The 27,089-nt window shown below is 36.0% G+C and overlaps 1 long non-coding RNA gene across 3 annotated transcripts in view; it reads left to right on the top strand.

Annotated features, from left to right (window-relative positions):
• LOC135320782 (uncharacterized) overlaps nucleotides 1-27,089 on the top strand; it is a 46,769-nt gene that overhangs the window by 12,655 nt on the left and 7,025 nt on the right. Inside the window, exon 2 of one of the 3 annotated variants that reach the window (XR_010380114.1) lies at nucleotides 24,849-24,898. This is a non-coding gene — a long non-coding RNA (uncharacterized LOC135320782). The other 2 variants (XR_010380113.1, XR_010380115.1) reach the window with 2 other exon arrangements.

Here is a 27,089-nt window from a genome sequence, read left to right as displayed (position 1 = left end):
CTGTATAGCTTCCAAATTTTGTGATGTTTAACACACTTACATTTCTGTCTTTCAGCCAGAGGTCCTCTGCAACAAGCTGATAACCCACAGGATATCTCCTTAAAATCCATGTGGCTGTCATGATTTTCACCAAAAGCATTAAATAAACCTGTAAAATAGGAACACAGAATAAATCACAGCCAACAAACTTCCTGTTAATAATGACATGCTTATGAAAGGAGGCATGACTCGCATAAACTGACTTAGTTTTTAAAAGTTATCAGTAGTTTCCACTGTCTTAGGAAGTTTTTTTTTTCCCCCTGGAATAATTATAACCAAAATTTAACTTCCTAGAAGAAAATACTATCATTTAGTGTTTGGTTTTGTCTGCCTACCTGTCTCTATCTTATATTAATTCCAAAAGTCAAAAGTGATTGTAGAATGTAAAAAATTAAAATATATTTTAAAAATTTAACTGGAAAAAAGTCAGAGACCACAATTATCCTAATTTGGAAAGACTAAGAAGAAAAAAGAAAAAAGAAGAAGAAAAGTTGAACTCTATCAAAGATATACTGTGTTGTTATTAACAAGCTTCATACAACTCCTTCATGAAGCAAAGAAAACTAACACACTATAAGAGAAAGAAATTCTGTACTGCAGTCTTCATTGTACCACTTAATCTGTATAAATAAATATATTAAATTTCAGAAATAAAGGGCAATTTATAATCTAATCTTGTGGTTTTTAAACTTTTCATAAAAAATAAATGGAATCATTTTGTTTTCAAATGAAATGATTTCTCAATCTCTAATTCTAAAAAGGTAAAAACATAACTGCACTGCTGAAGTGGAAGCCCTGTCTGTTCTAGCTCCCCTAACAAATATTACTAAAACACACTAGAAACCTGAAGAATACAGACTGTCTATTTCAAGAATCTAATTCTGTGCCCTCAAAGAGCAGAAAATTGAAGCTAAGAAGTAGTTAAATGACTTGCTAAAAGTAAGAAATTTTTTTAAAAAGGTCTGAATCAGAAGCAGAACCCAAGCTTTCAGATTTCAAATACAGTTTTTGTGATTATCAGCCACAACTACTCCTTGTAAACCTCATTTAATATATATATATATATATATATATATATATATATATATATAGTAGTGAAAAGTTTAGAGCTAAGTGGGGACCTTAGAGATGGTCTAGTCCAGTGGTTTCTTAATTTTTTAAGGGTGGGGGAAGGATACAGCAGTGGAACCTTCTTCTATATAAAAGAAATACAATAGACACTACTCAGCTGAGGAAGAGGTGAGGTCACGTGTGGAAGCTAGAGCTTTGCCTATTCAGTGTCCACCACCCTGACCTTGCACCAGATGCTGAGGCACCGCACTGGAGCACAGTTTCATAATGATTGTCTTGGTCAAACTGATTTTATATATGAGAATATTCAGGTGCAGAAAGGTAAACCGACTTACACAAGGCTTCAAAGGTGGAACAAGGCTCACGTGTTTACCAAAGAACATTTGTAGAAAATAGAAGGATTCCCACCTTCACTCAGAGATGGACAAATTGGCGGTGAAGCCAATGGGCCAAATGTCTCTAAGTCAAATCATCCAGTTCGGGATTGAGCCCTCAGCAACCAACAGCATTTCTCCAGATGAATGATGTCTGATTCCTCCACTGACAATCAAATCAAAAAAGATTATAAAATCTCACTCTTCTCTTCTGGACAATTAATTAGTTCATCCTGATAATGTAACTTCTAAAGATACATTTTAATTTCCCAGTTAAACTGTTAAAAAACTACCTAAAACAAAAACTCTGAAAGACAAATGTATTGTATCTAATACAAGTGGCATGCAAATTAAATTCAAATTAACATAAAACAGGCTTTAAAATTGGAAAAAAATTTGCAATTTCCCATTAAGCAGGCTGTTTAATTCCAACATGTAAAATAATAAACTAAGATATTTATTTTTTGCTTCCCACACTTTTATCTGTATTCACTTTGGTGATTTTAATCTCTATCTTGGATTTGAAAATTCTTGATCATAGTCTCTCCTGGCTACACAGGTAACACACTAATAGCAGAATCTCTGTTTGATTTATCCTGTCATTATGGTAACCACTTACACATTTAATACTTATTAAATAAATGTACAAAGGGGATAGACCTAAGCTTCTCCTTCTTGGTCCTAAAATTCTTACTACCCCTCCTATAAAGGCAGGAGCCTCCTCTGTAGGACAGAGTGTAAATGTATCTCCTGAGAAGGATTCCCCAACAAGGGCTGTCTTTACAGCGTGCTTTTAGATAAGATGTTTTTATGGGACATTTCAATAAAAGGATCAAGGACCTAAGCTTCCCAGTATGGTGGGAGTTGTGATGGGCATGGGAGGATGCTCACTTGGGATGAGATGTTAAAGACACTAACAGTGAAAAGGACAGGGCAAGATGAAGGGCAATTGGGAAACAGGACCACAGAGATGTGACAGATACTTCCCACTGTCATCTAAGTGATACCTACTTGAAAGAAACATTTCTACAGTTAAATTCTATAATGGGGGGTTATTTAAATGAAGCACACATATTCTCAAAGAGTAGATCACATAACCTTTAGAGATTCAGAGTGCATTAGCATTTTCAGAGTACTTTTTACATCAATAACTAGTATTTATAAATTCCTGTGCGCTAAATAAGTATGTGGAATTATTTCCATTTTGCTTTTAGACTTACTACAGCTTAACCTATTCACTGCACTGATACAGAGTAATTTTTCTAATGAATAAAAATGATAATGTACAAACTTGTTAAAGATTCTTTAATTTCTCCATCACCAGATTTATGAACATTTAGGCCTATGTGTCAGGCCCCGTTTCTTACCAGCTTTTTCACCAACACCTTACATTTAGGTTATATTGCATTACCCAGAGGTCAGGAAATGTTCTTTCACACATCCATGTCTTTATTAGCTCTTGTGTCCTCTGAGGAGAAACCTTCTCCCCACTTTCACATCCTTCCATTTTACAGCCTAACCACTAATCCTTCTGTAAACACCTTCTAATGCTTTCCAACCTCACCAGCTACCCCAGGGTCTTAGCTTCTCTCTTCCGCAATTGTCCTCCACTGTATATAGTATCCAATATTCAAGTGAAGTATGAGTCCTCATTTACAGGTCTGTGGCCTCTCTAGATTACAAAGTATTTGGATTCAGTAACCTTGTCCTTTTATCACTGTTGCTGCTAGAATTCATTTCATAGGACCTGATACATAGTAACCACACAATAAATACTTGCTGAATGAATGAATGAATGAATAGCCAAGGCAATCTTCACAGCCAAGGCTTCCCCATCCCAGCTCAGTATTCTTTCTGTTACATCAAAGAGACTCTGCCCCATGAAACAACAGACCCTGCACATTTTAACAAATGTATACAATTATTAGGAACTATTATTAGAACAGAGACTAGCACTACTGTTCTCATAGTTATGTCACATAAGAAGTGTATTAAAGCTCGTGCTGATTTGTTATTTATACAAATCAGCTATGTCTGTCACCAGTTTAAATATTAGTAATTTAGAAAACAAAAGTTATTGACTTATCTACTCATCAGAAAACATTATGACAGATCTATTTACATACCTCTTTTGTCAGTTTATATACCAACTGGAAAAGAAGAGGTGTACAGTCAACTCTGAGGGTATAATTGCCTGCAAAATAAATAAGAGAGTATTTTAATACCTCCAAATGGACTTCAAACCTGTATTTAATTCTAACTTTATTTTCTAATTATAAACAAGATATAACAGATTTCAAATTGAAGGCATCATTCCTGGAGAATTAAAAATAGGGTGGACCCTACAGATTATCATATTCAGTGAAGTATGTCAGACAGAGAAAGGCAAATATCAAATTATATCACTTATATGTGGAATGTAAACAAACAAAAAAATGATACAAATGAACTTATTTACAAACCAGAAATAGATTCACGACATAGAAAAGAAACTATGGTTACCCAAGGAGAAAGGGGGAAGGGAAGAGAGATGTTAGGAGTTCAGGATTAACAGATATACACTATTATATATGAAACAGATAAACAAGGATCTACTGTATAGCACAGGGAATTATATTCAGTATCTTATTATAACCTATAATGGAAAAGAATCTAAAAATGTATATGTATATGTATATGTATATGTATATGTATATGTATATAACTGTGTAACTTTGCTGTACACCTGAAACTAATATTATAAATCAAATGTACTTCAGTAAAAACAAATAAATAAGATTTTAGAATAGATAGATAGGTAGGTAGATAAATAGACAGACAAACAGTCTGGCTAAAACTAAAACACAAGGTGGAAATAACTCTTCAGGAGCCAGAGAGGCTGCAGCACACACTCGGGATAGGAGACTGCAGAGGCAGACTGCTGCTAAGGCCGCAGCTCCTGCAGTAACAGTAAGGGCCATTGCTCATTACGGCAGCAACACCTAGGGGTCTTTGGCAAAGGAAGTGGTAAGGCCATAATGTTCATGTTTTTATTCATTCATTCAATTCAATATCAAGACTTTAGACTAGAGCATGTCAGTAACTAACATGTGTCCTGTGACACTTACCTAGAAATAACCATAATATGATGAAAGCCTACAGATGCACATGCCACATGTCAGGGTCAAAAGGAAGTCTGTAGTGGGTGCTTATTTCAGAGTTGGTCCAATACATACAGGAACTATTTCTGTATGAAATATTTTACCCCAACTTTTAAAAATAGCTCCACAGGAAGAATGTCAAAAGTACTAAAGTTTTAAGTAGTAATCCAAGATAGGCAAATGGTAAATATTCTAAAGAAATTAGGATCAATAGCTTAGTTATGAATCATATTGATTCATTTGAATCATAATAATGTTCTCTCTGGTAAAATGGAGAAATGGAGGTATTATTGAGGCATCTCATAGAAAGAGAATAATCCTAGTTTATGAGTTGGAGTTGATAGACTTAAATACTGGTATACTATTTAATGACAATCTGAAATAAAATTTACCTTCTGTGTATGAGTCTGCATTGATATATGCAACCTCTCTCTCCTGGAGTGTTTTCACATTCTCCTGTAGTTGAAGCAAAGCAGTCACTTAACTCACAGCATTTACAATTGTGGAAATACAAGCAAAACAAACAAATTAATTCAGTAAAAGAGTGGTTTGCAGATACCATTATAAATCAAACGCCTATGCCTTTGACCATAATTTTAATAAAATGCTATTAACTGCTTCATAATATTAATGCAATTAAAACAAGAAAGAAAAATATTAGTGATGCTGTAGCCACTTTTCATAGCAACAGCACGGAGACCCAGAGGAAAACTGCCCCTGATCCCCTGCACCATAATATGAAGGGGGAAGGCTCGGAGATGCTCAGCCTCACCCTGGATCTACTGGAAGAGAACTGCTCAAAGTAAGGCCTGGAAATCTGTACTTTTAAAAGGTGTCCCTGGCAATCCTTACAGACATTAAAGTATGAGATCCCTTGACATTGGGGATCCAAGTAACTTTACCATATTAAAAGTGAGGAAGTTGGAAATTTGATTTATCAAGAATTTTTTGAAAGAGAAGGTATTGATGAAAAAGAAAAAGAAAGGAGGGGAGGATAGAGAAAAAACTAGAGGGAGAGAAGAGTGGCTATTAGGACAAAGACAAGACATTTCTCTCTCACACATACATGCACACACGCACACACATTCTAGAAAAATACAGCAGAAGAAGACTAATGCCATCACACACATGGGAATATGCAGAGAGAACTCTTTTCTTCTCTCTGTTTCTCTCTCTCTCTCTCTCTCTAGCTTGCTACCTTATAAGAGCAGTTACAGTAAAAACATTTAAAGCTGTGAGTGGTCATCCCACAAATGAGAATTCTCACCTCTGCACTTGGCCACACGGGATAGATGACAGCTGATTCTGCTGCAGAGTTTCCATTATGACAGAGCTACAGTAGAAATAAAAAAGATTCCTTAACTATATGTAAAGGTAAATGTGCTGCTGAATATGATCAAGAAGCTAGTAGAAAATGGGAAACAATATTCAAATTGTCTTTTAACACACATGAATTTAAATTAATGCAAGGCATATTATCTTGTATCTTGGATTTATTTTATCTGTATTCTAAGCTGCTTAAATTATAGAAAGACACATGTATTTCTATATACATGTATTCACAAGAAATTACATATTTCTAAAAGTAAATGACCTTAATGAATAAGATCTGATTCATCTAAATAAGTGTATTATGAAATGCATGTTCATAACACCAACATAATAATAAGACTTTGCAATATAAATGGAATCAAATGTGATACAAGTAACTGTGATTTTATTCCCATACTTATTTGATTCATATTATTATTTTAAAGTATGCAGAAATGAGTCAGAAGGAAAGCATTTTAAAAACCAGACACAATGATAAGAAAGATATGACATTCTTCAAATCAATTCTATAAAATTTGGACTCATAAATGATGAACAAAACAGAGGATAGTCACAGGAAAGTGCTTTTTGGTGCACCTGCCTTTAAAAAAAACACACAAGCCTACCATGAACATGTAAGAACTTAGAGTTACAGGACAGAGAGCCTAAGGGAAGAAGACGAAAGAAGGGGGCCTATGAAAGACACTTTAAAATAAAGCAGTAAGAGCCAGTGACAAATGAAAATTAATCATAATTGAATTAAAAATAAATCCTTGAAATTTTAGAGTAATTCAATTTACAAAATGATTGTATTATACTTCCCAATCAGGCACTTTTGTAAATGGTAAAATATACCTATGGTTACAATTTAGTACGGAATCCATAAAGGAGAGAATATAATCAGAGTATAGTCATCTTAAAAGAGCATGTTGTTTTCCTAGATAGAAGAAATCCAAGGAAACTGTAAAAACTTGAAAATTAATGACAAGGATCTATATCAGATTTTCAATAAGCTAATTCACTTGTCAGAAGCAGCTTCCTAGGTTTGACTATTTTCTGAGCTTACAGATTTTACTTACTTATCACAAAACAAATACAAATAGAAACTAAAATATTTTTAAAATAATGAAAAACTTGGTTTGTACTTAGTAATTAAGAGGTTGTTCTGTTTTACCAAACTGATGTAAAAGCAAAAGCAAACTCTATTTCTTAAATTTTCTTGAGTATTTATCCAAATTAAAACAATATCAGGTAATGGAACACATCTGTGATTACCCTGAGATACATGTTGACCAAGAAGATACGTTTTCTGTCTTAGTTACCTCAGCCCATTTGTGGAACCCAGAGGTCCAAATTTTTCTGCATCCCAGCTGGCAAAAATGGTAGTTCTTCTCGGTCTCCAGCCTGTAATCATTGTTAACATACATGGTTAGGTACATCTGCCTAAAAACAAAGGAAAATTCACTCAAGTCACTTTCTGTCATCACTTGCCAAGGAAATATTATTTACCTCTACTAATCAGTTTTCCAAAATTCTGGACAACTTCTTATAAATCAGCAGTTCCACTGGTTAGGTCAGTACCTCCAAATACCCAGAAGTCCTGATGATCTCCCAGAATAACACACCTGTTTGGAAAGGAAGGCATTCAAAAGAATGACAACTTAGAATGTATTATAAAGAGCAGTAATTTATGTTTTTAAATTAAACTTCCTCCTGCTTGAGTTTCCTCCATAGAAAACCATCAAGGTAGTGTCTCCTTTTAGAATTTACCTTTTTTTCCCCACATTTAATTATATCACATCAACCAGGAAAAAAATATTAAGAGTTGATTAAAATTTATCTTCTCTTACTCCTGTAATCTTTGTAAAAACAAAATGTTTTAAGACATTTTAAAAAATCCACCAACTCACCAAGTTTCACAGATCCTCAGGTAGTTCTGATTACATCGTAAATGCTTGTGATTTTCTTGATGTTATGAACATGCAATTTAACCTTCCTAGAATTTCACAAAGGGAACAAATTACTTCACATAGAGCATTATGTCTAACAGGTTCTTTCCAATGTTTTATTCTAAGTCTCAGAAGTACAGAAAACTGTTTAATAGGATGATAAATTCCCATATGCCCACCATCTAAATTCAATCATTGTTAATACTGTTGAACTATTTGCAAGCGAGTTGCGCAAATCATGACAGTTCTCTCCTATGTATTTAAGAATGCACCTTACGGTGAGATTAAAAAAAAAATCAGTATTTTATATTTTTCCTCCCTCATAGCTCTATTGTTGGTATTTATTTAAACTCCAAAATCATTATTCAACGTGAAAAAGAATCTTGTTCTTAGCAATTAAAAAAAAAAAATTGTGTATTTGTCCATTTAGAGCTCAAATCAATTAAAGGATATAAGCCCCAGATGCTTTTTTTGATATTTTGACCAGGGAAAATTTCTGTTTCTGACTTTTCTCTTAAACTGTTACTGAAGCTACATACTCTGTTTTCCTTGTGTCTGTATGTGTCTGTTTATAAATCACATTTTTCATTGTGTACCTCTAGAGGGTATTAATACATGAGATAATAAAGTCTATGTTAAAGGAACTCAGTTCTAATTGAGTTAAATAAACACTTTTTTAAAAATTCTTATAAAATAAAACTGAACTTCTAATATCTTAAGAGTTTTGAAATTTTAAAACAAGCTTCTTACAGAACTTATACAATACTTGCAGAATCCAAATTCACATTGCTAAGGCAAATCATTAACCAACAAGGCTCATTTAACCATTTTAGTTTAATAAAAACAGCTATCTCCTCTCTGATTCATCAGTGTGAAGTTTCCCTTTCCCTCTACATTTCAAGCCAGTCAAACTAAAGTTCTGATCATGCCATGCTGTTCCCCAACCCTGCACAAGCTGTCCTCTGCAGCTGGCGTTTACTGCCTGTCTTGATTCTGTGGAAATCTTAGTTTGTGTAAAATTAAGCTCAATGAGCACACGGTCCGTGGTCATGCCTCCTTAACACCAGTGCTGTCCGGGATTAGTAACAGTAACGACTATGCCGGTAAGCGCACAGGGCCATGTAGCAGTTAAGCGTTCACCACTGTGACCATCTAACCCACCCCCACAGAAGTGACCAGTGAACTTCGCTCCTTCCCCTCTTCTCTCCTAATCCTTCCCTTAAGTTAACCTAGGGTTTTGCATGCATAGCGTTTTGACAGTTATCTGAAACACTGTTTTAAACCCTCAGTTGAAAAGGGAAGACAAAATGTTACACCTGGCCTGGAGAAGGAGAGGGGTGGGGAGTGGCCCAGAGGAAGCCGAACGGGACGCGCGGCCTCGGATCACAACACAGCCCCGTTCCTTCCCGAGTTTCGCAGCCGGGAAAGCAGAGGCCTGGGGCCCGGACCGCCTCGGGGCCTTCGGGGGAGGCCGAGGGAGGGACGGAGACCCGCGCAGGGCTGGGGAGGGACCCGCAGGGACTCACCGTCTGTGCAGCGGCTCCTGACCCACGGTGGACGGGCGGCGGTGGCGGTTGAATCTGCGGTGCCGGCTGAGGCGGCGGCGGCGGCGGCGGCGGTACCGGCTGAGGGGGCTGAGGCGGCGGCGGCGGCGGCGGTACCGGCTGAGGCGGCGGCGGCTGCGGTGCTGGATGAGGGGGCTGAAGCGGCGGCGGTACCGGCTGAGGCGGCGGCGGCGGGGGTTGAGGCTGCGGTGCCGGCTGAGGGGGCTGAGGCGGCGGCAGCTGCGGTGCCGGCTGAGGGGGCTGAAGCGGCGGCGGCTGCGGTGCTGGCAGAGGGGGCTGAGGCGGCGGCGGTACCGGCTGAGGCGGCGGCGGCTGCGGTGCTGGATGAGGGGGCTGAAGCGGCGGCGGTACCGGCTGAGGCGGCGGCGGCGGGGGTTGAGGCTGCGGTGCCGGCTGAGGGGGCTGAGGCGGCGGCAGCTGCGGTGCCGGCTGAGGGGGCTGAAGCGGCGGCGGCTGCGGTGCTGGCAGAGGGGGCTGAGGCGGCGGCGGTACCGGCTGAGGCGGCGGCGGCGGCGGCGGCGGTTGAGGCTGCGGTGCCGGCTGAGGCGGCGGCGGCGGCGGCTGCGGTGCTGGCTGAGGGGGCTGAAGCGGCGGCGGCGGCGGTGGAGGCTGCGGTGCCGGCTGAGGCGGCGGCGGCGGCGGTACCGGCTGAGGGGGCTGAGGCGGCGGCGGTACCGGCTGAGGCGGCGGCGGCGGCGGTTCAGGCTGCGGTGCCGGCTGAGGCGGCGGCGGCGGCGGTACCGGCTGAGGGGGCTGAGGCGGCGGCGGCGGTTGAGGCGGCGGCGGCGGTTGAGGCTGCGGTGCCGGCTGAGGCGGCGGCGGCGGCGGTACCGGCTGAGGGGGCTGAGGCGGCGGCAGCTGCGGTGCTGGCTGAGGGGGCTGAGGCGGCGGCGGCTGCGGTGCTGGCTGAGGGGGCTGAGGCGGCGGCGGCACCGGGTGAGGCGGCGGCAGCTGCGGTGCCGGCTGAGGGGGCTGAGGCGGCGGCGGCGGCCGTGGAGGCTGCGGTGCCGGCTGAGGCGGCGGCGGCGGCGGTACCGGCTGAGGGGGCTGAGGCGGCGGCGGCACCGGGTGAGGCGGCGGCAGCTGCGGTGCCGGCTGAGGGGGCTGAGGCGGCGGCGGCGGCGGTACCGGCTGAGGGGGCGGCGGCTGCGGTGCCGGCTGAGGCGACGGCGGCTGTGGTGCTGGCTGACGGGGCTGAGGCGGCGGCGGTACCGGCTGAGGGGGCTGAGGCGGCGGCCGCTGGAAGGACTTGAGGGACTCGAAGGCCTTCGCCTGCTTTTCCAGGGTCGCCATGGCGGCCTCCCGCCCCGCGGGGACAGCCCAAGGAGTCGCCAGGCCGACTGGCGGCTCCGGTCAGCAGCGGTGGCAGTTAACGGGGCTCGAGGCCGCCAGCAGGTGCGGACCCCAAGCGCGCGGCCATCTTGGAGCCGTCCCGACAGCCCCCGCGGCCCTGCGTCCTGCCACGCTCCGCCGGTGGGGCGGGGCCGGGCCGCGGGATTGACAGCCGGAGGCAGCGGCCTCCGCCAATGGCTGCCGCGCCCGCCCCTTGGGCCCAAAGAGCCGCCACGGCTGCTGGAGTCACTTCTTCCCGGCGAGGGGCGAGGGGTACTGCACGGAGATCGGGAGGGCGGTTCGGGGGCGGGGTTGCGTGGCACGGCGAGGAGGGTGGGGAGGGCGGGGTGACTTGTGATTGAGGGTCTCTCTCGGCAAGGGGCGTCCCCGGACGACGCCTAGCGGGTGGCGGGGAGGCGGGGCAGTGGGCTGGGAGCCCGAGACCCCCGCGGGGCGCTAGCCCACCCCGCGGCGCGGGCGGAGGGCCGGCTCGCCGGACAGCCTGCTGTAATATGCTGACTGTTATATATTTGGCCTTACCCTTGTTAGTTGCCTCAAATCACTCCTTGTTCACCTTCATGATCATTACCATAGATATACGTCTTACAATCCTCGTACTTACTATGTTCCCTCATGCTACAGGGCCATACACATGCTATTCTCACTCTCAGAAATAATCTTTTACACATCAATGCCCTACTCCCCTCAAGAGATTTGCCTATCTAATTCCAATCACTCTCAGTGCTCAGCTAATTTGTGAATTCATAAAGCCCATTACATTAACATAATTTCTTAACACCATGTCATTCTCCTTTATCACATTATTAAAGTATACGTTATAATAACATAAAAACTCTTCCATGCATGAAGGTAGATATTAAACAATTAAGTTCACAGTATAAAGTTGTAAGTACATATACTGTATATTATGAAAAATGTTAAGGAATAACATACTATAGTTAAATGCATTCATAATTTTTCATAGAAATATGGGAATATTTATTCCAAGTTGGATCATCACTATATGTGTGTGTGTATATATGTATATATCTCTCATCCTTCATTCACATTAAAAGTTCTGATAAAATATTGCCAACAATTAACTTTTATACCCCAAATTACCAATAAAGGAATAGGAAAGAAGGGAGAAAAGAAGAAAGGAAAGAAGGAAAGAGGAAGGAAGGAAAGAAGGAAATTGAGGGGTTTTAGAACTCTTGAGATTGAGACATATTAGATAAAGACTCAGATGTGTACATTTATATATGATAATTATTTTCCTGAAATTATATAAAAACACATAAAGAAAACTGAAAGCTAAATATAAAATTATTTACAACCCAAATTTGAGGTTAATTTATATCTTCAATTGATATGCATTTTTTAAAATTTAATATTACACTGTTCCATTGCTATAATATAATCAAATTCATAAACAGAAAACTATATATGATATATACATCCTCTCACCATTTATACAATCTCTGAAAGCATTTTTGAAGTAGAATATTTTATGTTTAAAGTTTTTATCATTAGAAAGGCTTAGAATGTTTTCACACTACTGGATTTAATTTACTTCATCGTATAATTTTTTTCCAATACATGAGAAATAATATCTTATATGGTTTTGATTCATTCTTTAAGCAGTTTGTTAATATTGTGTAATAAGTGAATTCATGGAATATTGTTATAGAGTTAGACATTTTTTGTTTGAAGATGTCATCTTTTGTAGTATAATAATAAGGCCATTATTGTAGGAATGTGAAGGAGTCAGACATTGCTTTTAGTAAAAACATCACTCTAAAGGGCATATTGGCAATAGCAGCATGTGGTTAAGATCATGTCAATTTTTTGTAAATCTTTAACAAATTCTGAAATCACTCTGGTTGCTTACAAATTTATAAAACACAATTACTTACAGGAAGAACAAGGCTATAGTCACTGCATGACAAAGGAATGCTGCTTAATAAATAAGTGAGGAGAAGAATTAAGTTTAATTCAAGGAAAGCAGCATTCTTAAAATATTTTGAATTGATTTGAGAAACAGGGATTTTATGATTATTTATTTAGTAGAGTTTATATAGACATTTATGTGTGTGTGTGTATCCTTCATCTCTGTATCAATTCAAATAAGATTTTGCCAAAAAAATAAACTTTAGAGCAAAAAATACCAATCAAAAAGAAAGAAAAGAAGAGGGAAGGAAAGCAGGAAGGCAATTTAACATCAAAAAATTTCATCATTATTTAGAGTAAAGATCTATATCAACTAAACATGTGTATTGTGACCTCCACATTCCACTAAAACTTATGCCATTTACCTATAAATATAAGCTTTTATTTGCTTCTACAATAAATAATACATAAATTTAATGAAACTGCAGCTCAAAAGGAAATAACATTAGAAATTCAGTCATCCAGTGCAGTTGCTAAAGTATGGGTATGACCTGACTCTTAGCAATCAGAGAACAACCAAGAAAATGTGCCAAACTGTTGGATACCCAGATCTGTTCCCAGGGCAGGGAAATAGGCATATCAACATAAGTAAAAGAATATACCATGTTTAAAGCTTAATTATAATGCAAAATAGATATTTATCTATATCTATTTCAAAATGTTAAATTTAAAAGTGGACCAGAAAAAAAATAAACAAAATTACTTCTCTAGAGAAAACAAAGAATAGCCTTGTCTTCTTCTATTAAAGACTGACTAGCCACAATATATTATGGAAATAGCTATAAAGCTTTGAGGAAAATATTATAATTCTATAATTGTGTTACCACTAAGGTTGTTATGTTTGTAGTTAAGCCAAAGTAATACTAAGACATTCAAAGAATCAGAAGGAATGGTAACTATATATTTATCCTAAAAAAATAATAGTAAGTACTAAGAAAAGGATACATTTTTTAAATTGTAAGAAGTAAGACAAGATTATATAAATGCTATGTTAAAGGGTATTGAATCTACAGGTAGACAAAGTGAGGATCACGTCTATTTTGAAAATATTTCAAAATAAATGCCAATAAATAAAAATAATTCTTAAAATGATATTTCAGTCTAACTTGTTTGATTTTGTAAATGCATGTTACTTTATATCAATTTGCATTATTGATTATTATATGGTTAATAACACAGATACAATTAAAAGAAAATGTATAAAAAAGTTGAGATAGCAAAAATAACTTTCTTTTCTAATATTTACAAATAAAAGATTTAACAGTGAATTTTTATCAATCATAAGTCTTTATATTTTCAAGTAAAATATAAAATTATAATGGAGAAAAAAGTAATCAAAAATAATTCAAATAAAAATGTTAAGGAGAATAATCATTTATACCATTTGCCATCTACCTCTGCTTGGTACTGTAACCAATCACGAGCCACTGTAGCCGCTGACCTCCAACACTCCCTGAAAGTTCACGGTGGAGATTAGGAATGGGGCACTTTGTGCTGTGGGAAAACTGACAAAATAGAGATTCAGATAGATGTTTTCAGGAGAAAATTTTATGAGCCCCAATTCTTGCATCTCCTTATATCTAGAAGAACACTAAATTCATTAACAGTGATGTCTGCTCCTCATAACTGGCAAAAGAACTCAATGTGTGTTTGACTGCACATACTCCCCTTCACTAAAATTACATATATAATACTGAGTTTCCCCCTGCCTCTTCAGAAAAGTTCCTCAGAGCCACCTGAGGTGCTGTCTCCTAGATTATAGTCCTCATTTAGCCCCAAATAAAACTTAACCCACAACTCTTACGTTATACAATTTTATTTCAGTAAACAGCATGTATATTAAAATTGTTCAAAACATTGATGTCACAATTGATGAAAAGATACCTCTGCCTATATAATTTCGAATTGAAATAAAAAAAAAAAAACTGGGCCACCGTGATAATGAATCTGTGTAAGGAGAGACATTTTCATCATGATGAATGGAAGATAAATCACTCTAAGCTTAAAACTATGCATCTGGACAAATTAGGAGTTGTGAGAGTGATAACCAAATATACTTCTAGAAATAAAAAGGATGCCAAAAAATTTACACCCAGACATCTTCACAGAGAGAATTGCTGGAGGATGTACTTCAGCCCAGTCTGCTTGATGATCCACGAACTGGTCCAACACAGAGGGGAAGGAGAGACCATAGGAAGAAGCAGAGCACTGCAGTTTAGTGGGTGGCAGGTCGTTTCAGCAAGATAACTTACTTATGAGACTTGTCTTGAGCAGCCACAAGAGTCTCCTCGCAACCCCACCAGAATCTTAAAAGTTTATATAGAAGCCTTAAAATACTGTCCAGGTAGTCTTGGCAACAAGCACATTACTGTCACAAGGCTGAGTACTTGGTGGGGCTTCTTCAGAGAAGGCAAGTGAAACACATTCCAGCAGTCATGTCCTCTTGATGATCCCTTCAAGACTGATCCATATCAGGTATAAGTAGTGGGGAAAAAGAAGAAAAGGAAAACAGAGTTAATGACTTCTTGGATATGTAAAACATTTTAAAATTTCTGTGCAAAATTTATGATTACAATATTGAGTATATTTTTAATGATTCCGTTCTGGAAGTCTCTATATCAAAGATTAAATTTAGTTAATTATGGGCTTGTGAGTAATATTTTTTCTGTCTCTAAATTTCATAACTTATATTATTCACTAAAGATTTTTGAGAATTTAATTACAAAGTTAAAGTCGTTTCAAATGCATAAATAAAGAGATATTAGAATGGTTATTTTAATAGAAAAATGCCAGTGTGAAGCATTAAAAACAATGTAACAGCATCAGTAAAGCTGAGTAATTATATTTCTTATGGTTTTCACAAATAAAAATTTACTTTGTTATTAATTATATTTAAAGTCTTTTAAAACCATAAGGGATTCTCAATATAGAATGTCTAATGTTCATAGAGCAAAATTGTGTGCATAATTTGATTCTAGGACAAAAACATTCATATATATAACATACACACACATAACTAATACCCAGGAATTACATGCAAAAAAATGTTTAATTATTTGTTACATTACAGTAAGATTTGATTATATTTTTTTATTTGCATTTCTAAATTATGAAACATTTGATACATACAGGTTATGATTATAAAATATATATCCATTACTCTACCACCCAAACTGAGAAATAAAACATGACATTTCCAATATATTTACCCTTGCTCTTTTATGTTGCTTAAATCTAAAACTGATATAACTACTTTTTATAGTAATAGGTGTTTCTTTCTGGTGTTTCTTTTTCCATATTTTATTTTCAATAATTTTTGTAGCATGTTTAAGTGTTCCTCTTCCAAATATCATAGAGATTCCCCCCAAATATCTGAGAATCTATGCATTTTAATGTCTTTTAATAGGAAAATTGACTCAATTTAGGCTTATCCATATGTATTATTGACTAATTTATTTATGACTGTCTATTTTGTTTTCCACATAAAACTTTGTTCATTTATTTTCATTTTTTTGTGTGACTTTCTTTTGTTTTTCCTTCAGATGTGTTTTTCAGGCATTAAACCCCTCATTCTTTATATCACTGAAGATAACTTCATTTATTTCATACTTGTATAATATTTTGGCTATTTCTAGAATATAAAATTCAGGATGACTTTTCCACAAAACATAAATTTCAAGAAGCTGTCTTCTTTAATCCAGTTTTGCCAATATTATATAAAAAACAACCTGTTTGTTGTTTTTTCCTGATAGTTATTATTCTGTAGTTAAATTTTTTCTAATTATATATTTTTATGTATTTTCTACTTTATATCAAGAAACTAGTCATTTTAACTGGTTTTTATATTATAGGTACATTATGGTATTTTGCTCCATCTTTGGAAATTTGGTTCTGTTATTTAAAGGATTATCTAGTCCATATTTTGACTTTGTTCACTTTTCTTTTTGATAAAGCACCAAAGGCATGATCAACGAAAGGAATAATTTCAAAGCTGAACTTTTAAAAAAATCACAATTTGTTTTCTTTGCAAAAGACATTGTCAAAAGGATGATAAGACATGCCACAGATTGGGAGGATGTATTTGCAAAAAATATATCTGATAAAAGACTATTAGCCAAAATATACAAAGAATTCTAAAAAGCTCAACAATAGAACATTAAACAACCTGATTTAAAAAATGAGCAATTTACCTGAGCAGACACCTAACCAAAGAAGATAACAGATAGCAAGCAAACATATGAAAATATGTTCAGCATTATATGTCATTAGGAAGCTACAAATTAAAACAAGAAGTTACTACTACATACCTATTAGACTAACCAAATCTAGAACACTGACAACACCAAACATCCTGCCAAGATGTAGAGCAACAGGAAATCTTATTTATTGCTGATGGAAATACAAAATGATTAAAACAGTTTGGAAGATAGTTTGGCAGTTTCTTACAGAACTAAATGTGCTCTTACCATAAAATCCTTCAAGTCAACTCTTTGCAGTTTACATAAAGGAGTTGAAAACTATGTCCACATGAAAACCTACACAAGGATATTTACATCAGGTTTGTTTGTAATTATCAAAACATGGAAGCAACAAAAATATCCTTCAGTAGGAGAATGGATAAACCATAGTACAATCAGACAATGGATTATTATTCAGTTCTGAAAAGAAATGAGCTATTAAGCCATAGAAAGATAATATAGATCCTTAAATGTATAATGATAAGTGAAAGAAGCCAATCTACAAAGGCTATGTATTATATGGTTCCAACCTCATGATATTCTGGAAAAAACAATACTATGGAGATAATAAAAAGATGAAAAATTGCTAAGTGTTATGAGAAAGGGAAGATTGATTAGGTAAAGCACAGAGGATTTTTAGGGCAGTGAAACAATTGTGTGTGGTACTGTAATAATGGATAAATACCATTGTACACTTGTCCAGACATATAGAGTATTCAACACCAAAAGTGAGTCCAAAGGTAATTATGAGTGATTATAATGTGCCAGTGTAGATAAATATATATTTATATATGCTGCTGGGTCCTATAGATCCCAGGACATGGGCTTCCTCTGGGAAGAATGATTGTGGCATCAGGGTCTTGGTCCTCTCATATATGTAGATATAGGGTAGACTGATAAAAAAGAATGTCGGGATATTGAGAAACTCAAAATTAAAGTGAGAGGATTTACAGTAATAAAAACAAACAAATCCCTTGAAACTTTGTAGATTAATTAGACAAAAAAGTTATAGAGAGGATTTTCTTATAGAGTTTCCAACTTTTGTCTAACAATTTGTACACCTCACAGAATATATATTTTTAAAGGTACATATAAAAATGACAAAAAGTAACTATGTAGTAAGTCAGAAAGGAAGTGTCCACAAATTTCCTAAGGCTAAAGTTGTACTATTTTCACAAAAATAAGTAAGATAAAATTTAAACAACAAAAGTGGATAATTGTCTGGCTAACTGAAATTTATGAACCTTCTTTTTGAAATTAACTAAAGCATGTACTTTATTATTAAAGCCCCTAATGTGCTTTTATTTTTATCCTATTTACTTCTCTTTCTTCACTATGGAGGTATCCTGAGATTTTAAAATGCATTCTCCTGCTTTTCTTTATAATTTCTTGAACACACATATATATCAATAAAATGATATCATTTAGTTTAAGTTGCCATTTATATTTATTAAATGTTATATTTTTGTTCAATTTCCCCCGAAACATTCACTTTACTACAATTTTTATATTTAGAATTATTAGTTTTTATAAAACTGAAATTTTTAGAATGCAACTTAGAAATTACTCCATTAATCCATTTTCCAAAAAGTGGATATTTGAGTTATTTACAATGTTTGATTACTATAAGCAATGATGTTATGAACATACTTGTATATTTATCTTGGTGAACACAGAACACATGCAGAAGATTGAAGGTAACATAGGAAAAAAATTGCTGGAGTTCATGTGTGTACACCTTTAATTTATAAGGATATTATAATTTTCTGAAGTTAATGTAATAGAGGAGAACAAATCTGACTCTTTATTAGATCTGTTCCTTTAGTTTTGACCACTGTGCCCTGTTTCCTAGGCTTAGTCTTGCTAGCTCTGCACTCACATAAAGATAAGAAGCTGCAGAATAGAGAATAACACTTGTTTGTTGGAGGTTTACAGGGACACCATGAACTGACCCACATGGACAGCTGTAAGAACAAAGAATTTCTACAGCAAGAAGTTTGCAACAACCAACCATACACCCTCCCTTGTTTTTGTTGTTTGTTTTTTGTTTTTGTTTTTGTTTTGTATAAAAGAAGCCTGTATTGTGACTGGATCTGGATGGTTCTCCAAGACATTAGTCAGCCATCCTCTCGGTCTGCCAGCTTTCCAAATAAAGTCGCTATTCCTTGCCCCAACACCACATCTCTTGTACTTAAAGTTTAAAGTTTAAACTTAAAGTTTCACATTTGTGTGTTTTTCTATCTTTTCTGCTGTGTTACTGGCTAATATTTATGGCTGGAATTTACACTCACCTAATTTTCTTCAAGAATAACTTGACTATTATTGGCTGTGTCTTTTTCCATATAAATTTTAGAGTAAGTTTGTTGAGTACCATTCAAACCTCTGCCAGAATTTAATCATAGAGATTAAATCTGAATCACTTTGGTAAGATTTTATATGGTTAAGATATTGGCTTTCCATATTCATGAAGAAGCTATATTTATCCAGTTACTTTTGTATCTTTAATGCATTTCCACACAGTCATATTTTTTTTTTCGGATGGCATGCAAGACTTTTATTTGGTGAATTTCTTTTCTTCATATTTTTCTGTGTTTAAAATTGTATGTGTTTATTGCATTTCTAACATTTTGTTTCTAGGCATAGAAATACACCTGATACTTAGTCTCTGAAAACTACTCTTTTTATACCTATCTTTTTGGTTTTTTTAACATAAACAGTTTAGATTATTTCATTCAGATTCTAGTAAATAATACACTTGATTCTGTTTCTTACTAAGGTCTTAAGTACCTCCCTTACAATGATGAATGGAAGAGGTCATAGAGGTTATTGTTAACTTGTTTCTAATTTTGAAGTTAATATTTTTACCTTTTTTGTATTCATCACAATAGTTTACTTTGTTGTTTTTTTTTTTTTTTCAGGTATTCTTTGTCAGAATAAAGAAGTTCTTTCATTTCTTGTTTTCTAAGAGCTTTTTATTAGGACCAGTATTGGACTTTAATCACGTATTTTCTCTGCATCTTCTGAAATGATCAATTGCTTTTCCCCTTGTAGTTTTGTAATCTATTAATGTGCCATACTACATTAATTTATTGTATACAGGCAAACTAATTTGCATTGTTGGAATAATCCCATTTATTTTTACAGGTCAATTTTGCCTACAGATTTATATTTTTCTACTGTATTTACCTATTTTTGTTCTGTTCTTTTGTGTGATAGTAAATATGAGACAGTTTACACTTTAAGAGTTAAATATGCAATGCTGAATCTCGCTTTTTTCATAAGGCGTACATGAGCTCAAACTATTTAAATTTTGAGTTGTGAACAAGTCACATTTAGTCAACCTGAGGTGAAAGAGTCACGGTGAAAAAACGCCCACTATAAAAGTATGTAGAGTGAACGCTAGGGCCTTGCTTCACCTAATCCACACAACTGGATATTTACATTTGCTTTTCTCACAGGAGGGTACGTCCTTCTTTCAATTTTATATTTATATATAATGTGCTGAAAGAAGCATTTTCTTGTCAGAGATTTTACAGCTACTAATAATTTAATCTAGTTTTTAAAAGGTCCATGTCAAAGTGTACCAAATAACTGCTTCCAGAGATTTGAGGTGTGACTATAATCACTGAAAATACAGTTAATTTATGCCAGATGACTTTCTATTATTAATGTACATATGTACATGAAAAGGTTGTTTTAGTAAATTTAGTAACTTATACAAGGACTAACAATACAAAGGTCCCTAACCTTTAACTTTTCATTAGTAATATATTTATGTGTGATCATTGAGTCACATAATACTATTTATTGCTCATACATGATATACCAACATCATGAAAGACATAGCTCTAAGGACTAGAGGTGTATAATATAAAATAAGAGTGTGCTTTATTTTAAGGAGTTAACAATTGCATATTAATGGCTTTAAGTCTAGCACATATTTCTTTCTCTTAGTGTCCTTGAATTTTTATATTTATGTTGCCTATTTGTCATTTTTTGAGCCAACTCAGATGAAACACAAACACAACTCTAAAAAATTACCTAAACACGCTGACAGAACTTTTTTTTAAATCAAGAAGCAACTCCATCACTGTCTTCCATGTTTATGTAAGCTGGTTAACTACACAGGGAGCTTACAGAGCCTTCTGAGGAGAATAATTTGCCTATACTTTGATGCTCACTTAAGAAATTGTCATGGATACATTTGGCAGAATAGAATCATTCATATTATTACATTTATACCATTGATGTTTTCACTGTTTCTGCCTTTGTTGCTTGGTTCTTAAATTGTAGTTAAATAATGATGAAGCCTCTGTTTCCTTAAAACAGAGAACACATATTTATACTCTTGTAAATATTTTTAAATACAAGATCTAAAAAGAAAAACAGATCTGTTATTGCAATCACTATAAACCACAGATTCATTTGTGTCTGTCAGCTATGGGTCTGCAACAAAACATCCCAAAGCTTAGAGGCTTATAAAGCTAAGTATTCTTATGCACTGACTAATTGTTCATCTGGGGTTCTACCTCAAACTGCTGACCCACTGGGCCAGCTCTGCTGAGAACTCTGATGCCCTCACTTAGGTTTAGTTCCAGGACATGGGTTCAGTTCAGGTCTAATCTTAAGTGCCTTTGAATTGTTTGAGGCCAATCAGTCTACTCAGCATGTCCTCATGGTAGAGGTAGAGTACAAGACAGAAAGCCCAGTGCATAAGCACATTTCAAGCCTTGGCTTGCATCACGTCATATCTGCTGATAGCCTACGGGCCAAAGCAAGTTACAAGTTCAAGCCCAAAAGTAGGAGAAGATAAATACTCCTCATTTGGAAATAGAATGCCAAAAGATATTCTAATACACACCATAACCTTCTCTGAATTCCACTCAAAAGTTCCCCACTGAAAATTAGAAGCTTAAGTTAATTATAATGGTTAGTAATTTAAGAAAAGATCCTTTTGAGAAAAAGGTCTCTATATTAACACTTTCTATATCACTAACATTTAACACAGTGCTGGTCACATATTAGGCACTCTCTAAATGTTTACTGGCTAAGCTGACTGGGTGACCTGGTGTAAGACATCAATATAATAATGTCCAACTAAAAGAAAGTTACATTACTGTACCAAGAACTGGGTTGTCTTGCCCACACAGTTTTTAAAAAAATATGCATATAAAGTATAATATACACTATAATTCACACAATTCACAATATGAAACACAACAATGAAGGTAATATTCCCAATGGATATTCCCCATTGACATTCTCTAATGTATTAACTCTCCTGGAAGGAGTTGCATTAATTATTAGATATTTAATTAGATTTTCACTAATGGTGTAAACACAATATGAAAATTCACTTTGATTTGCATTGTCACTTAGAATTACTAATCAACTGAGAGGTATGAACAATCATGGCAGGAGACTGAAACTTCAGCATTGAGGGGTTTTTAAAATATGCTTGGCATCATTAGATGAACATATAGTCTCAATTACAGAATGTGAAATTCCATTAAATTATCCCATATGAGCCAATGCCCAGAGGACCATTTCTGATCAGGGTAGAATAACTCATTTTTGAGGACCTTAGGATGGAAAATTTCATATTTTAATGAAAAGTCACATCATGAATACTCTTTATTCCTTCACTGTAAAAGGCAGGAACTGTTATTCCGCTTCACTAAGAATAACAGTAGCTTGAAAAAATAAACAGATTTTGGATTTAAAAACTAGAAAAACTCTGTAATTTTTACTTATTTTGCCAGTGTTTTTCTTTAGAATTATTAATAGTAAAAATCACAAAGTCACTTGGGATCTATGTCCCACCCCTTGTTTTTAGTATTGGCTAAACGAGCTAACCCTGCCAATAACACATACCTTTGCCCACAACAGGCATGTGTGTGTGTGCCCCCACATGCACAACACAATGTATCCACACATCCTCCTTACTACTATTTATTGTAGTATAAAATCTCCTAAGTTTAGGACCAAAGTCATTGTTTTGAACTCTATGTCTCTGATGAAAACACAGAAATGAATTCTTCACTGCCTCTCCTATGAAACAGTCATTGTCAAATACTTGCACTGCTCTGTAACTACTGACTACATGTCTTTCACTATCTTAATAAGACCACATACTCCCAACATCAGGCACTGTGGTTTGAACCTCAGTCTATATACCATGTACATAACAAGGCCTAGCCCAGATTTGTTAAAATCTGTTTTCTGCAATAGGGCCATAGGTTTGATTGGGATAGTATCTTGCAAGGTCTCCTTTGATTTTTGTTTAAAATGAATTTCTAATTCCTCAGTTGTTTTAGTTATGATTAGGTTTGCAAATCCAAATGAATTTGGAACAAACCATAATCAACATTTGTATGACTGAATCATAGAAATATGTGCACAATTGGTAACATATATACCAATTGGTGGTTCGTGTAAGTAGTCAGTTGTATTACAAAAAGCAATAATAAAACAAAGCAGGCACATGAAAAGTTCAGTAACATATACAAAAAGTTTATTTATGATCTATATAATTTTTCTTACTTTATCTGGGTAATTTTCTTTTTTTATCTATCAAATGATAGGATTAAGAAAGATAATTTTGAAAGTTCTCTTCATTTCCAAGAAAAATATAGTAGAACTTTAAAAATCTATACATTAATGGCATTTGCATTTATTTATACACAGTTCCTATGTGTTTCTGGCCAGAAGTAGAAATTACCAGCTTAAATGTGTGTTGGTCTCCACTGTTCATTAGCTAAAATTGAAGTAAATAAGTATTAAAAATCATAACTATTAAAAACTCAAAGCACTGAATTTCCTTCCAACTAATTTTATCAGAGCAGCAGTTACATAAAATTCAAATCTATATTTATAATTTTCTTGGTAGTATAAGAACTTCAGAATTCCATGTAATAGATTTTGTAAGCTATCCACCTCTTTGTCTGTATGTGTCATGAACATTTAATTATTAATGTATTATCTTATAAGTCACAAGTAAAGATTTAGTTAACAGATGATTATTGAATTTTTTATGTAAATTGTGCATACTGCACTGTAAAAATTTGAAATCTACAATCATAGACTATAGAACAAGCAGATATACACAAGACAAGTTAAGCCCACACTGTTTCAAGAGGCTTCTATTTTTAAAATGTATGAAATATTTATTTTCACAGATTGATGTGTTTAGGCAAATCATTTTAAAATATGTTGTCACAATTACTTTGAAACAACAATAATTTTTATCATTATTGTAATTTTCAGTGTATATTCACATGTGATTCCAACAACTATGACACTGAGTTGCTGAAGCAAAATCAAGCATTTTAGAAATAAAGAAATTAAAGGACAGGAAAATTAATTGACTTGCAGCAATTTTTTTATGCTGTCATCTTGGCTAAGCTAGAATAGTTTACAAGAATCCCCTATCCTGTATGATAGTTTGTTAACTGGCCCAAATAAGAAATTCTTTTTACAAATTTTGGAAGGGGAAAATAAAGCAGCTCATCTGAAATCTGTTAATTTAGAGGTACGAGTAACAAAGAGATACATGTGGATTCTAGCTAGTTCTTGCTGTCTTTGTCTCCACACCCACATCATCTTCCCAAATGAAAATCTTGCTGACCAAGAGCCACTGAGACCCAACAGATATGTGGAGACAGCAGCTTTCCATAATCTTTTGCACCAGGTCTCCTTTGCAGACCCACTTGGGCAGCCCAAACTGCTTTACTTCAAAGGGTTGGTTATTGTCTTTTCCATGAGCCTCCAATTCTCCCTTTTAGAAATTTATGACCCCAGCAATACACACAATTTGGGGAAGTGCTATCACATATCTAACCCCTTTTCACATAATACTCATATTTGTTTTCATTTTCAGATTGAATCTGACTGAGACATAACTTCGATGAGATCACACTGCTATTAAACGTCAGTATTGAAAATCAAATATTTCATACTATTTCTCAATCTTGAAAGAAAGAGTATTTCCAAAAAAAAAAAAAAAAGAGGAGTTGTTAAGGTATGTATTTACTGAAAAAAGAAGTTGGGAGCAAGAAATAAGAGGTTTCAAGAGAGATAGAAGTGAGAAAAAAGGAGATAATCTAGCAGGAGAGAATGATTCATGCTTAAGAATATTTTTATGGTAGCCAATGCTAACTACCAGGTGGCTGGTTATATCAGGAAATACTGGTATAATTGATAACATGGAAAACTTTCAAAGCTTCATGCCCTTAACTTTCATTGAAGATGAAAATGTCCTGATTTTGTATATAGGCTAAATGTCCTCATATATGTGTGTGTGTGGATTTAATCCAAATTTCAGTGGATTAAACAACAAAGATTTAGAATTTACTCTAGCAAAGTCTGTATCCAGATAAGAAGCAAGATGAACTGTCCCAAAACCAGCAACTCAGTGATTCAGAATAAAAGGAAAGTACCACCATCTTGAAGCAACATCATATGGAGCTTACTGCCTCCTGATGGGCATCTCAGAAAAAGAGGCACCTGCAGAGCCATTGCTGGTTTTTCCATGCTTTGTGCCAAAATTTATACATGTAAATTTGACTCATGGCCATTGGACAAAGCTAATCACATGACCTTAATGATCTTCAAGTGGATAAATAATGTAGTCTTGCTGGTGCACAGAAAGGATACTGATGAACACTGATAATATTCTTTCCATAAAGCTTAATATTTGAAATAATTGACTTTGGCATAGGGCTTTATGATATTGGTCATATTAGTTAAATTATCTTTTCCTCAATTTTCTCATTAATAAAATGGAAGGCAGTAATATTCCCCTATTAGAACAATTAGGGAATCAAATGCAGGCATATAACACTCAATAATATTAGACATTATCAAAATCATCATTATCATCATCATCATTCTCTATATCTCTAGTCTTTGACAACATGTATCACTGAGGCTGATAGATTTTGACAAAAAAAAATATTAGAGCTGGAAATAATTTTAGAAGTTACCTACTCTGATCCTGTCCTTTCATTTATGAGAAAAGAGATGTCCATCAGTTAAGTGACCTACCTGGGCCCAAATCTCCTTAACAGCAAAATTGGAAACAGATGTCTAAGTCCAGTGTCCTTTGTTCTCAAGATAGGGAAATTAGAACTTTCTATCAAGCATAGACTGAAGATATCCAACTCTTTCATATACTGCTAAATCTGTTCCATGTTACCTTTGTTCATTTTACTCCATCAATTAATTGACATTTTGTAATTAATTAAAATCTTCCCAAAGGTGTCAGCTTAATGATTTTATAAGCATGGCAGAAATATGTAGATATAGTAAAGCCCTTATTGCCTGAGCAAATGCATTTTCCAATTTCTAAGATCTAGTCACCCAAGGAAATTTTGCTTACTGTGCTAAAAATTAGGGATTTTCATGGTGGGAAATGAACAAGAAAAAATTAAAAAGTTAAACTGTTAATAGGTCAGTTTACTTAAAATATTTAATTATTGAAAGAAAGTAGTATTTGACTTATAATGATACAAATGATTTTTTATTCTCCCATTTCCACCAAAAAAGAAAAAAGATGCTATTAGAATTGTATGGTTCAATAAAACCTTACAGAACACAAAATCAAGAATATAACTAAGATTCTTGCCATTATGAACTTTCTTTGGGGAAGAAATTTGTACCATCTGGAAATATATGAATAAGACAGAAAAGGCCAGGTGACAAAAACACATTAAATTGCTTAATAAATGGATAAAACTTAAAATGTTAAATGCCAAAATGTCAAAATTCCACTTCAAGTTTAGGAATGCTATTTTGAAAGACTTTCCAAAGCATTTTACCACTTTTTCTATGAAATCAAAAATTTCTTTTTAATCAATCACTTACAGATGCATAAGGACCTCATTCAGACTCACAAAAAGACCAACCAAGAAATATGTTTGCTATATCCATGTAATGTGGCTGACACAATTGAGAAAAAAAGAGAGAGTGATGACTCTGTGTGTGTGTGTGTGTGTGTGTGTGTATGTTTATGCATGTTTTTGGGGAGGGGCAGGAGGTTTGAAGGTGAAGTAGACAGGGAAATAAGAGGCTTTGTTTATGGTGTTTTAAACTTAACACATAATAAAAACACTGATGTAAA

Source organism: Camelus dromedarius, unplaced genomic scaffold (genome assembly GCF_036321535.1).
Source record: "Camelus dromedarius isolate mCamDro1 unplaced genomic scaffold, mCamDro1.pat HAP1_SCAFFOLD_121, whole genome shotgun sequence".
In the NCBI taxonomy this organism is placed as follows: Eukaryota; Metazoa; Chordata; class Mammalia; order Artiodactyla; family Camelidae; genus Camelus; species Camelus dromedarius.
Note: the sequence above shows the minus strand (reverse complement) of the source record. Positions and strands in the feature narration are given on the sequence as shown.